Source organism: Myotis brandtii, unplaced genomic scaffold (genome assembly GCF_000412655.1).
Source record: "Myotis brandtii unplaced genomic scaffold, ASM41265v1 scaffold708, whole genome shotgun sequence".
Taxonomy (NCBI): domain Eukaryota; kingdom Metazoa; phylum Chordata; class Mammalia; order Chiroptera; family Vespertilionidae; genus Myotis; species Myotis brandtii.
In genome coordinates, this window is record NW_005370777.1 from 1,129,176 (window position 1) to 1,142,544 (window position 13,369).

A 13,369-nucleotide genomic window follows, 5' to 3' on the forward strand; every position below is an offset into this window, starting at 1 on the left:
CCCACTGGGGTGCCTGTCCAGTCTGGGTGAGGGGCTGAGGGCTGTTTTCCGGCTGGCGAGTGACTAAAGCTTCCAACTGCTCCTTGTTTTTCTTTTCTTTTTTTTTTTCATTCTGGGCCAGCTTTAGCTCTGAGGCCTCGCTGCTGAAAACATCGATACAATGTTGCGGTCCGAGTCCGGCTGAATGGAAGCCGGTTTCTTTGGTTTTGTTTAGCTTCTTATTTGCAACATAGTACATAGTTGCTTAGAGTTGCAGCTGAGAGGCTGGCAAGTGAGGCGGGGAAAGTTGGATTACGCAGCAAGCAAGCCTCATGCTCGCTTCAGTGCCTGGCTGCCGGCCGCCATCTTGGCTGACAGTTAATTTGCATATACTCACTGATTAGCCAATGAAAAGGGTAGCGGTCGTACGCTAATTACCATGTTTCTCTTTTATTAGTGTAGATGTGCTGGGCTGTGAGTTCCATAAAAGTAAGGAGTATGTATTGCTCACCATCCAAGGTCTAATGCCATCATAGTCCCTGGTATATTGTCAGAATTAAGTAACAAATATGTATATTCTAGGGTTTCATTTCTTCACTTAGGGTTTTTACATCCAAATGCCCACCATCACTATTTGGTCACTGTTGTCCACATCAATCACTTCTCTTTTGTATGAAGTCACTCTCAAACATCGGTGCATACTTGAATGTAGTATACTCCTCCTCGTACAACTGCCGCTGCAGTTTCCCGACGGGGGTATTAAACATGCCCAACTGCGGGCCTCTTTAGGGTGTGCGATACAGAAACATGGTTGGCTGTCCATGGCTCTCTTTTGAGACGGCTCCTCCACACCTCCTTATCACAGCTCCCAGAGCGTCCTGTTGCTCACTCTCTGTAGCAGGTGGGCTAGCGGTGGTCTTCTGCAGGTGTTTTTGTCTCTGAGTGACTGAGGACAGGGTGGGGGCGCTGATTACTGACTTCGCAGGCTTAGAGATGATCGCTCCTGCACCAGGCTGTGCCCTGTGGGGGTCTGCGGATCTCCGGTCCTCGCACATGTCAGGGTGCGCAGAAGTCCAGGTGTGAGGCATTGCTGTTCACTCGGTGAGGACTTCCTTTTAAGCCAGACACACTGGTTCGTTAAAAACCTCTGCTCTTTGATTTAGCAACCTCAACTGCCAATCCCTCTGCTCCTCTTTTCTGGAAACCAAATTTTCCACCTACGCCCAAACTACCCCGAGGGTGTGCTTTTAACTCTCCTGCCCCTTGTGACTTGTGCCCATCACATACCCTTTTCTCTCTGTTGCCCTGCAGCCCCTCCCTCATCGCAGGGACACTGTCCTTTGGACCTCAGTCTGCCATCCTGCCCCCCACAGCTCAGCAGACCACCCCCTCTCACCAGGGCCCCTCTAAGAATCTTAATAAATACTGGAAAATTGCTCTCAATAAGCGTTAGGCAAATTTCTGTTAGGTCTGAGTTTAAAATATCTATAGTCTCTCAGCCAGCACTTCTAATTGTAGATAATTAGAATTAATTGTAGAATTTACCTTAAGGAGGGAATTGGGCAAGTTGGTAAACAGGTTAGCACAGGATGTTTTTCAAGGTGTATTGTATCAAAAAAGACAATAACCAAGAATAATATCTTACAATAGGGATTTGTTAAATTATGGAGCATTCTATGATATAGTATTCTATATCATTAAAATGATTATATTGTTTTGCATTTATTGAAATGAAAAGATACCCCTGACTTTTAAAGGAGCAGAGTGAACATATTTCAAACTAGCATTATATGCATGGTCCAATTTATGTAAAATTATCTGTGTGTGTGTGTGTGTGTGTGTGTGTGTGTGTGTGTGTTTGGGTTTGAAAGTGTGTTCAGTGAAATGTTTAAGTGCTTATCTGGATGTAGTGATTTTGATTTTCTTTTTTCTACTTTCTATTTTTATTAGGATAATTATTTCTGTTAACAGGGAAAATAAAGCTGTTTTTATAAGCAATGTCTAATTTTTACAGCCATGATAATTTTTATATTTTGACACACCCTTAAATTGCTGATGAGATTTTTTAACCTTTTCCCTAAACAGCTGCACTCTGACTATACAGTGAAAAGATCCTCAAACATTAAGCTACTAGACGCCCAGTGCATGAAAATTCATGCACTGGAGGAGGGTCCCTCAGCCTGGCCTGTGCCCTCTCGCAGTCTGGGAACCCTTGGGCGATGTCCAACTGATGGCTTAGGCCCGCTCCCCACTGGGAGTAGGCCTAAGCTGGCAGTCGGACATCCTTAGTGCTGTTGCGGAAGCGGGAGAGGCTCCCGCCACCGCTGCTGCGCTCGCCAGCCATGAACCTGGCTTCTGGCTGTGTGGACTCCCCCTGTGGGAGTGCACTGACCACCAGGGGGCAGCTCCTGCGTTGAGCATCTGCCCCTGGTGGTCAGTGTGCATCATAGCAACTGGTTGTTCTGCCATTGGGCCGAAACCGGCTCTCTGACATCCCCCAAGGGGTCCTGGATTGCAAGAGGGCACAGGCTAGGCTGAGGGACCCCACTGGTGCACAATCGAAGCTGGGGAGGGACACGGGAGGTTGGCCAGCTGGGGAGGGGCCGCAGGAAGGCTCCAGGGCATGTCTGACCTGATTCGTTCAGTCTTGATCGGCTGGACCCTAGCAGCAAGCTAACCTACAGGTCGGAGGTCTGCCCCCTGGTGGCCAGTGCATGTCATAGTGAGCAGTTGAGCGGCCTTAGCATATCATTAGCATATTATGCTTTGATTGGTTGAACGGCCGACTGGACAACCGGACACTTAGCGTATTAGGCTTTTATTATATAGGATTTTTTTTTAAAGTGTAGCATGTCTCTATTTAGAAGATCAAGAGGTCTTTCTTTTGTTTCTCAGTAGGTGGCGCTAAAGCATAAGTCTTTTTTGTTTCTCTTGCGTTGATCTGGTTTCTCAGATCTCTTCGGGGCAGTGGAAAATGCTCTGTATTCCCTGGGGAGGTGAGTGTCTCTTCGGTAACCAAGTCACTTTAGGACACCAACCCCATGGGAAGATGTGGTGGGTGATTGGATGCTAAGCCCAAGAAATCCTAGTGCTGCCCCCACCAGACACTGCTGGCAGTGCAGCGCCATGGGTGGGGACAGGGTGAGCTGGGAGAGGCCAGCTGGTGCCTTTGTGGCTTTGTTCTCCTTCCAGTAATGGCCACTGCCAGACCTCAGCTGCCTCACCACTTATCTCCACTCCTGACGCTGGGATTAGCTGCAGCATGCTTCTGCCTCTCCAGTTCTCCGGGCTGCAGGTCCTCGGTGCTACAGCTTCTTCTCGGGCCCTCTGCTAGCCGTGAGAGGGTGAGGAGAAGCGCCAGGCCCCATGGCTTTGTTTTTCTGCCTGACAATGGCAGCCACCAGACAACCGCAGCCACACCTCTGTACTCCATCTTCCCGTTCTCCCCAAGCCTCTCCATCCCCACCCCGTCATTGGCCTCAGCCCAGCACATATGGACTACTCAAGGCAGGATTGCTCCCTGTATCTGTCTGTTCCTCAGGGATTCTTCCCCTCTCTAAAGACTCACAGTGAGCTCTGGGCTGTGTCTGTGGCACCCATCTCTGCTCCTCTCCCTTGCCCTCCCCGGTTCATTCTGATTTGCCCACCTTCAGATGTTTCGATGTCCACAGCTCAGCCATGTTGGTGTGTCGAGCAGAGAATCCTTTCTTGAGTTATAGCTGTTCAATTTGTTGCAACTTCAAGGGGGAGAGACCAGGGAAACTTATGCTGCCTTCTTCTGATAGCCCAAAGTTATAGTTTTTGAGTCTTTAGTTTGTTCAATATGTCAAAAAGGACATTTTTCTTCCTTTCAGATGAAAATATCTGGTATTTATGGTAATGTATTTTTCCTTTATTTATTGAAAGGCCTATTCACATATCAGTATCAGTTCTCACTGGCTTGTTCAAAGTCCTTATATCAAGTGGTTCTGGTGTGTGTTGTTTTGAAAGCAGTAGGTAGCATTGGGCACAGTATAATTTGGGTGCTATTTAAAAATTAAAATGAAGATATATCCGTTTGCTTAAAAGCACTTATATGCCATGCACTTTTATTACCAGGTATTTATCTTAGGTTTCCATTAAAGCACTGAGTTAATTGCCTTGTATCCAGAGAAACCAGAAACTATTCTGCTTGTAGGGTCCACAGACTTTCAGAATTTTTTCCAATCTAGTCATTAGACCGACAATAGTAGAACCTCTGTTATTTGGCCTGATAACCATCATGTGTAGCATTCTGGCAAGTATGTCTCTAGTTTCATGAATCTGATGAATTTTTTCTGAAATTCCTCTTGCTATTTAGAAAACTACCTTATTTGTATTTGTCTCAATACTTAAGAAGCTCAGGTGGTTAAATAAAAATCGACCTGAGATTAAGAAATTCTTTTTATGTAAATGCAGCACCTTTCTGCACGCTTGCTCTTAGAACAGATTTCCATACAGCTTCTCATTAGATATTCTTAAACTAAATTTATGTTCCCTCTCCTCTATGTTAGAGTTTATGTCTTTGGGTAAATCATTTAACCTCCTTAGGCCTTATTTTCATCATCCTTGGAATTGAGATGCTCCTTTAGGTATCTTTCAACTCCAGAATAGTTATGATTTCGTGATAGGGGTTTGAATACTCCAAACAATAATTATGAGTCAAGGAATTACTCAGATATCGACAGCTTTGGGAATTGTGATTCAACACATAGTCTTATTTTGTTGCTGATTTTCTTCTTGCTGAAACTTTTAAAAGAACCAACATTTGAAATGTGGAAATGACACAAATGGTAGCTTAGTAAGCTGGCAGTCAGTGGGGGCAGTGCTTGAAACTATGTAATTGAAAATATGAGTTACATATTTTATTTTAGTTATTTTTTATAAAATTTAAAAATATTTTTATTGATTTCAGAGAGGAAGGAAGAGGGAGGAAAAGATAGAAACAGCAATGATGAGAGAGAATCATTGATCAGCTGCCTCCTGCATGCCCCACAATCAGGATCGAGCCCATAACCATGTGCCCTGACCAGGAATTGAACCATGATTCATAGGTCAATGTTCAACCACTGAGCTGGACATGGGTTACATATTTTAAACAGAATTTAGTTGATTATGAACATGGCTGTGATAGGCAGATTAATCCTCCCAAAACATGTCCACATCTTCATGTTTACAACCTGCGAATAGGTGATTTTTCATGGCAAAGGTATTTTACAGACGTGATGAAGGTAAGGATCCTGCGACGGAGAGACATCCTGGATTATCCAGATGGACCCAATGTGGTCATGATGGCCCTCCTGAGAGACAAGCAGGAGGGTCAGAGTCGGAGAGGGAGATGTGATGATGAAGCAGAGTTGGAAGTGATGTGGTCATGAACCAAGGACTGGGGACGGAGTTCCCTGAAAAACGGGAAATGGCTCCTTCCCTACGACCTCCTGAAGGAAGCAGCCCTGCCAACACCTTGATGTTAGCCCAGTGAAAATAATTTTGAGCTCTCAACATGCAGAACTGTAAGATAATAAATAAATAAAGCTATTAAGTATGTGGTCATTTGTTACAGCAGCGCTGGGAAACTAATGCAGATTCTGGTACCAGGAAGTGAGATGCTGCTGTAACAAATACATTAAAATGTGGAAGTGGCTTTGTAACTGTGCGGTGGGGAGAGGCCGGAAGAGTTCTGAGGAGCATGGGAGAATAAGATTAGACTGCTTGGGACAGAAATATGAATCTTAAAGGTCCTGCCAGTGAGGGCTCAGAAGGAAGTGCTAGGTAGAGAAAAACTATTTTGTCTTAGAGAATCCCTAAATTGTCGTAAATAGAATGTTTTTAAAAACATGGATATTAAAGGCACTACTGGTAAGGCTTAAAAAGTGAGGAGAATGGTAGAGAACCTGTATTATCTTAGAGCAGCGATTTTCAACACCTCCCCTCCTTTTTTTAATCTCATGGCACACATAAATTCTGTGACACACGAAAACAGTTTTTTTTTTTTGTTTTTTTTTGTTTTTTTTTTTGCCAATCTGACAAAAAAACACACCACAGTATAATTTTGATTCATTTACACTGGATGGCTATTGTTGTGTTGGCTGTTGTCATTTTTTCACTTGAAAAGGAATAAAAGGGAAAAGAGGTCAGTGCCCCTGACTAAATAGTCAGGTACTGAAAGTTGTAAAAGTTCTTGCACTCTTAATCGCTGTCTTAAAGAATAAGCTAAATCATCATAGAGAGAATGTTGGTAGATATGAATGTTAAAGATACTTCTGTTAAGGACTGAAAATTAAATGAGGAACATGTTATTGAAAACTGGAGGAAAGGAAATACTTGCTATATAGTAGCAGAAGCCTAGCAGAATTGTGTTCTGTAGTTATGTGGAAAGCAGAACTAGTAAGTGATGAACTTGGATATTTGGCTCAGGAGATTTCCGAGCAAAATATTGAAGGTGCGGCCTTGTTCTTCTTGTTGGCTGTAGCAAAATGTGAGAGGGAAGAGATAAATTGAATGAAGAATTTTTGAGCAAAAAGGGACCAGGACTTGATGACTTGGGACTTTCTCAACCTATCCAGATTGAAAAAAGATGCTAAAATGTAACTGTCAAGAAAGTGTGTTTTCGAGAAGAGAAAAGGGTGGCTGGATAACTTTTTTTTTAGTTCCTCAGTACCATCAAAGTATCAGATTATTCACTCACACAGGAAACTCTTTAAAGAGATTAGGTATGTGTCTCATAGATCTCTTAATTCATTTTAGCATAATTTAGGGATGGGATTAACCAGTCAAGATCTATGGAGGAGTCTCTACTTTACTGGAATACATTCCTGTGACATATGTGGGAGACCCACAGGTTTTTGAATTTAGTGTATCAGTAGAGATACTGCCTGCTTGGACTGAAAGGAACAGGAAAAACACAAAATAAAAGAGGGGCTGTTAGATTCCTAAAGGAATGGATTGTTGCAGAAAAGAAATAGTCTTGTAAAACTATTCAACTGTAAATATATATTAACCTTTATGAAACAGGAAGTAAGACTCAGAGGACAGAGCTAAGGACACAGAAGATGGAGCTGAGAATTACAAAGGATTATTCCTAGGCCTGAAACCTAATGGGATTTTCCCAGTTAGTTTTCTAAATTTCTTGTGGTTGTTGAGTCCCCTTTTCTCTTTTATTTCTCTGTCTTTGAATGAGAGTATCGATAATTGTTATCCTAAGCTTACCTTTGTGTTTAGGGAGCAAATAATCTGTTTTCTAATTTCAAAGATTCACAGATGAAAAGGGATTTTATCTCAGGATATCCTAGAGTTTCACCCATACCTGATTTAGCTGATGGGATTTTGGACTACAGCGGCGTAGTATTCCATTATGTAGATGTACCACAGTTTTTTAATCCATTCGTCTGCTGATGGGCACTTAGGTTGTTTCTGAATCTTAGCTATGGTAAATTGTGCTGCTATGAACATAGGGGTGCATATATCCTTTCTGATTGGTGTTTCTGTTTTCTTGGGATATATTCCTAGAAGTGGGATCACAGGGTCAAATGGGAGTTCCATTTTCTCTTTTTAATTTCAGCAGCTCTGCAAGCTGAGATGCATAAGCCACCATTTGTGGTACTAGACATTTGAGCTGAGAGCAGAGCAGGGATGACCAAATGGTTGCCATCAATGGGAGGGGTACTCAAATTATAATAATAATATCATTTTATAGAATTTGTTAAAACCCTAAAGATTCTTTGTTTAATACTAATACTCAGATCCTAAGTCCTTCCCTTTTCTAGATTATATATATACATTTTATTATGCCATTATATGGATATACCATATGTACTAGTATACTTAGGAGGGATATGTTTCCAGGATACTGCTAAAAGATAAGCATGTGGGAACACACCACCATAATATTTACATAGTATAAAAACCAGGAAAGTGTGTTGACATGAGGGAGACTGTAACCCTGCTTATAAATTCTTCCATCTCTCTTCCTAATGTGGGCAGTAATGGAGATAATACATTTTAAAGTACATGGGTGGATTGATATCCTTGTTTTGTTTCTCTTATTCTAATGAAACTGCTTGTTTAACATTTTAATGAAGATTTTCAACCTAACAACTTTCTAGTCAGATTTTTGTTTGTTTGCGTTTTTCATCGCCTTTCTTTTCCTTGTACAATTTTCCGTTATCATATCCTCATTAAGTTTCTAAATTCTTCCTTACCATCTATTGAGTCTCTTTTCCCCCACTGGATATCTCAATACTAAAATTGTCTATTTCTCTGTTTCAGTCTCTACCCTTTGCTTTCTGGGCTTGCTGGAAAAATCTTTAATTATTGTTCTCATGATTGGATCCTTGTTCCTAGCTTCATATCTTGTTCTCACTTTATTTCTTGACTATCCTTGAGTATCATTAAGTAGCCTCTCAAGGAAGAGCTTTTATAGTCCATGAGTGATGGAAACTTTTATTTTTCTCTCATATTTGACTGTCAGTTTGATTTCTAGGTTAAAATTTATTTTTGCCTCAAAGTTAGAAAGTTTTGAACAACTTCCTTTTACTATCTATTGCTATTATTCCTGTGCTTATGGCTTGTTCTTTTCTCTCTCTCGATGCTTATAAGGTCTGATTTTTACATTTTTGGTGTTCTAAAATTTTATGTGTAGTTGTGGGGTTTTAAAAATGTATCATAGTACATGTAAGTTTTCCCTTTTAATATTAAAATTGTATCTTTCAGCTCTGGGAAAATACTTTTCTACTTTAAAAAAATATTTCTTCCTTTCATTCTCATTCTTTTCTTTTTAGAGTATCTATTAATTAGATGTTAAAGCCCCTACATTAATTGTTTTCATATTTTAATTTCCCCCATATCTGTTTTTTTTTCTCCAATTTATTTTTCAATACTTTCTTGATTTGTATGTTTTAGCAATCAGCTTTACTTTCTAAGAGTTTTTTTTATTTTTATTCTCTGATTGTGTCTTTCTCAAAGCACCCTGTTCTGTACTTTCTGAGTGGATAGCTACTTGTAAGAAGTATTGTAAGATTTCTTGCTTTCTCCCTTCCTCTCTGAAATAAATAAAAATATATATTAAAAAAAGAAGTATTGTAAGACTCTATTTCAAATCTCATAAAATGAGTCACAGTGCAGAAAGGGATGCTTTCATGCCTACCAGAGAAGGGGAAGACATAAATGAAGTTAAGAGGATTCTGGTCAATTAGCCTGTAAAGGAAGTAACTCTTTGGCTGTGTTAGAGGTGACAAGTGCATGACCACAGAATATGGGTAGGATACATACCGCAAGTTATGAGTTGTTAGTGATACGCAGGATGTGCTCATTTTATCAGGATCCTAATTCATGAACGTGGTGTTTGAGAGCTGTCTGCAGTCTGACTCCTGTTACTCTGCCCTCTGTCATACTTAAACTAGTGGGATTGCCAAGAACGGGAACACACTTCAGCTTTCCAGATTTTGGGCGTTACCATGAGTCCTTTCCAGTACCCGAAATGCCCTACCTTATTTCAGCATCTATGAACCCACCCATTCATAGCAGGCACACAACAAATATTTCTTCTCAAACCTTTCAAACCAAGGAGACATATGGAGTCTATTTACATAGTGGTAAAGGGAATAAGTGAGAAAATAATATTTTCTCTTGAAGTTCTTTTTTAGGAAAAATGATTATAACTGAAAGAATAGTAATTCCATGGGTTGGATATGTTCTAGGAAGGCATGCTTGATGCCTCTATGGCATCTGTCACCAGGAACCTATTAGATGAGAAAACTGAGGTGCAGAGAAGTCTGTTAACTTGTTTATGGTGACAGTTACGAAGTAGTAGAGGTGAATATTCCAACACTGGTCTGTTTGGACCTAATGCCTAGAGCCCCTCATGTTTTTCTCTTTATCATTCAGTCATGCCTCCTAAGAAAAGAATGTTGTTCACATTCACATCTTCTGTTGTTTCTTCAGCAATAGTGTGGAAATAGGTTGACCAGCCCCCTCTCTCTTAGAAAAAAGGGTACCTGATTATGTCAGAAACATATGCTAAATGGTAATGGATCATTATTTCTATTAGATAGAGAATTAATGAAGGTTTCCAATTATTTTGGTGTCTCCAGCAAATTTCATTGTGGCTTATTCTGAGTTTAATCTTAGCTACAATTCGGAATAGACTCTATATTTACATTTAGAAATACATTTCATATTTACCTATTTTCTCTTTGATATTTTAATTGAATAGTTATCCTGCCCTGACTGGTATTTCATTGTTTAGCTGTTGAATATCTGCTGCTTCCATTTTTAAATGTGGTTCCTTTTCATACACTACAGAAGTACAGCTAAGATTTTTTAAAAAATGAATATAGCTTGATATACTTGAAAGTCGGGTATACCTAATTTTAATCTTAGCTTTGCAACTTACTAGATATATGCCTTTGGTCAATCAAATAACCTGTCTATACTATTTCACCATTTGTAAAAGAGGGAACTTATACATACCTTGTAGGGAGATATAAAAATTAGAGAATGTATTTAAAGCACATAGAACAATGCCAAACCCATAGTCGCTTCTCAATAAATGGTAGCCTTTATTTATTTCTTTTGCTTCTTTTTAAAAGCAGACACCATTATCCGTTAAGAATTCATCCAGTCTCTGCTTAAATATCACCAGGGATGAAAGCATGTTCTGTAAAGTCCCAGCTCTAGCAAATACAAGCTGTGGGACCTCAGAAATAAATCACTTTGACTCTTTGTAAAATGAGGATGATAACAGTACTTACTTCCTAGGGTTGTAGAGAGGAATAAATGACATATACTGTTTATATTATGTTTATAATAGTGTCTAGCACTCAGTAAATGCTCAATAAATGTTCACTAGCAGTAGAATACTTCCTAAAAATACTACATTTTGTCACCTGCTGTATTTTTTTTCCACAGCAAAAGTTGTTTCAGTTTTTCCTTATGTGTGTTGATTAATTATAATGAAGCATACAGTGCACGGTGAATTAATTTTTAACTTGGTTTAATGAGGCTACCGTCTTTAGTTAGCAACCCACTTTAGCTGCCCACCAGCCACCTACCCTCATAAACCTTTAAATAAATATTTGCTGAACGAATTGGCTATGGCAGGGGTCTGCAAACTCTCTCTTATAAAGTGTCAGATAGTAAATATTTTAGGTTTGATACCATATGGTCTCTGTTGAAATTACTCAGCATAGCATGAATGCAGCCATAGACAATATGAGAATGAGTGGGCATGGCTGTGTTCTTATAAATCCTTATTTATGAAAATAGTCATCGGCTTGGGTTGTTGCTGAAGTTTATTGACCTCAGGTCTACAGAGTAAGAAAATTAGATCCCCAGTTCTTAGAATGAAAGCCACATCAATGTGAGTGTAATTGAAAATATTTTCAAATGAGAAAATGTTTTATCCTGTACAGAAAAATCGGAGGTTGGAGAAAAGGCAAAAATGCATTCTTCATATGTAACAAGACTCCAAAGTGTCAGTTTTTAAACTTTTAAGCTCAAAGCACAATTTCACAGAAATCGTTCTGGATGTTCAGCTCAAACACATTTCTAAGCAACCGAAACTAGATTAGAGTTCATACAGAGCCACTCGGGATTTGAAAAAACTAAATTCTAAATGAGATGAATACGCTCTGTGGTATGTGAGATGGGTACTTCTTATGTGAGATGGGTACTTCTTCCAAATGTTAGTGTGCAAGTAGTTGGTGCAAAGCTATTAATTCTGTAGGATTGAAGGCCCAACTCAAATGCCACTTTCTTCCCAAAGTCTTATTCAGTCCTACCCTGTCAGAAACAATCTCTTTTCTCTTAATAGTCAAATAACTTATTTTTGACGTCTGTGGATTTTTCCCTAATGTTATAGTTGTGTAGTTATGTAATATCTTTTATTTGTGCTTGTAAGGTATCCGAGGGCAATGTCTGTGTCTGACAAATGTTTATTTTCTCTACACACCCTGCTTATGCCTTGTACGCAGGAGGCACTCTGCCTAGGCTTGTTGATTTATGAATTTTTCTTTCACTCTTATCACAGGAAGCAAGCTGGAATGGTGAAAAAAGCCTTTTCTTTGGCAATCTAAGTTCAAATTCTGACTTGATCACTTGCTCACAAAATACTCAACCTGTGAATCAGCCTCAGTTTCTTCATCTATAGAATGAGGATAATTCCAACATTGAATTGTTTTCTGAGGATTAAATGAGTTGACATTTGTCAAGTGCCTAACAGAAAACCTAACACATAAAACAGTAGCCTTTATTATACCTAAAGGATGTATTCAACTTGTCTGTTTAACCCACTATATGATGGGATTGTTTTTAAAATGACTAATAGCCTGGCCAGTGTGGCTCAGTTGGTTGAGCATCATCCCATATACCAGGTTGCAGGCTTGATCCCAAGTAGGGGGCCTGCAGCAGGCAGCTAATTAATGTTTCTCTGCTGGGGATGTTTCTATCTCTCCCTCTCCCTTCCTTTCTCTAAAAAAAAGAAAAAAAATCAATAAAAAATTAAATTAAAAAAATAAAATAAAATGACTAATTATATTGGGCTACTTCCCAATCATATGTAAATGTCAACAATATGAAAAAGGCCACTAACATCTCCTTGAGTGTGAATTAGTGAAATGTTTTATATATATACCAGTATATATTAAATTTTTATTGTTTAAAGTATTACATATAGTATTACATATGTTTCCTTTTCCCCCTATTGACCTCTCCCTGGCCACCCCCATCCCCCAGTACATGCCCTCATCCCCCTGTTGTCTGTGTCCATTGGTTATGCTTACATGCATGCATGCACACAAGTCCTTTGGTTGATCTCTTACCCTACCTCCTTCCCCTGCTGTCCCTCTGAAGTTTGACAGTCTGTTTGATGCTTCTCTGTCTCTGGATCTATTTTTGTTCACCAGTTTATGTTATTCATTATATTCCACAAATGAGTGAGATCATATGATATTTATCTTTCTCTGACTGGCTTATTTCGCTTAGCATAATGCTCTCCAGGTCCATCCATGCTGTTGCAAATCGTAAGAATTTCTTCTTTTTTGCCACAGCATAGTATTCCAATGTGTAGATGTACCACAGTTTTTTAATCCACTCATCTACTGATGGGCACTTAGGCTGATTCCAAATCTTAGCTATGGTGAATTGTGCTGCTATGAACATAGGGGTGCATATATCCTTTCTGATTGGTGTTTCTGGCTTCTTGGGATATATTCCTAGAAGTGGGATCACTGGGTCAAATGGGAGTTCCATTTTTAGTTTTTTGAGGAAGCTCCATACTGTTCTCCACAGTGGCTGCACCAGTCTGCATTCCCACCAGCAGTGCACGAGGGTTCCTTTTTCTCTGCATCCTCTCCAGCACTTGTCATTTGTTGAT

The 13,369-nt window shown here is 39.8% G+C and overlaps 1 protein-coding gene across 1 annotated transcript in view; it reads left to right on the plus strand.

Annotated features, from left to right (window-relative positions):
* The window catches only part of ANKS1B (ankyrin repeat and sterile alpha motif domain containing 1B), an 822,202-nt gene that overhangs the window by 186,818 nt on the left and 622,015 nt on the right, over window positions 1-13,369 (plus strand). The window lies entirely within an intron of this gene.